Source organism: Gossypium arboreum, chromosome 13 (genome assembly GCF_025698485.1).
Source record: "Gossypium arboreum isolate Shixiya-1 chromosome 13, ASM2569848v2, whole genome shotgun sequence".
Classification (NCBI taxonomy): Eukaryota; Viridiplantae; Streptophyta; class Magnoliopsida; order Malvales; family Malvaceae; genus Gossypium; species Gossypium arboreum.
In genome coordinates this window covers 49,840,413-49,841,013 of record NC_069082.1, presented here as the reverse complement: position 1 = coordinate 49,841,013, position 601 = coordinate 49,840,413, and the positions used below count along the sequence as shown (strand labels likewise).

General features: G+C 39.3%; 1 non-coding gene across 1 annotated transcript; it reads left to right on the top strand.

The window, feature by feature from the left end:
- Nucleotides 1-251: 251 nt before the first annotated feature.
- On the top strand, nucleotides 252-358 carry LOC128287622 (small nucleolar RNA R71). The gene has a single exon (XR_008278321.1). It is a non-coding gene; the product is annotated as a small nucleolar RNA R71 (small nucleolar RNA).
- Nucleotides 359-601: the final 243 nt, after the last annotated feature.

Sequence of the window (601 nt, the reverse complement as noted above, 5' to 3'; positions counted from 1 at the left end):
TCTTTTTATTCAAGAGTTGTACCTGGTTTGATAACATGGTGACTGCATTTAAGTTAAAAACACCGGCTGCTTTTGTCGACTTTGTCCTCATGACTTTCCACTGATAATTATTCAGTGACATCTCCTCTATAAACTCATCAGCCTCGTCAAGTGTTTTATTATTGAAAGTACCACCAGCGGCTGCATCGACCAGTTGCCTAGTTAAGGGGTTCAAACCGTTGTAGAAAGTTTGAACCTGTAGCCATAGAAGTAACCCATGGTGAAGGCACCTTCTTAATAAATCCTTATACCTCTCCCATGCATCGTAAAGGGTTTCTAAATCCATTTGCATGAAGGAAGAGATATCATTCCTCAGCTTAGCTATCTTAGCTGGTGGAAAGTACTTTAACAAAAATTTCTTAGTCACTTGCTCCTATGTAGTGATAGAACCTCGTGGTAGGGAGTTTAACCACTACTTAGCCTTATTTCTTAATGAGAATGGAAACAACTGAAGGCAAATGGCATATTCAGAAACGCCATTTATCTTGAAAGTGTCGCAAAGTTCTAGAAAGTTAGCCAAATGAGTATTTGGGTCTTCGTCCTACAAACTATCACACTGAAC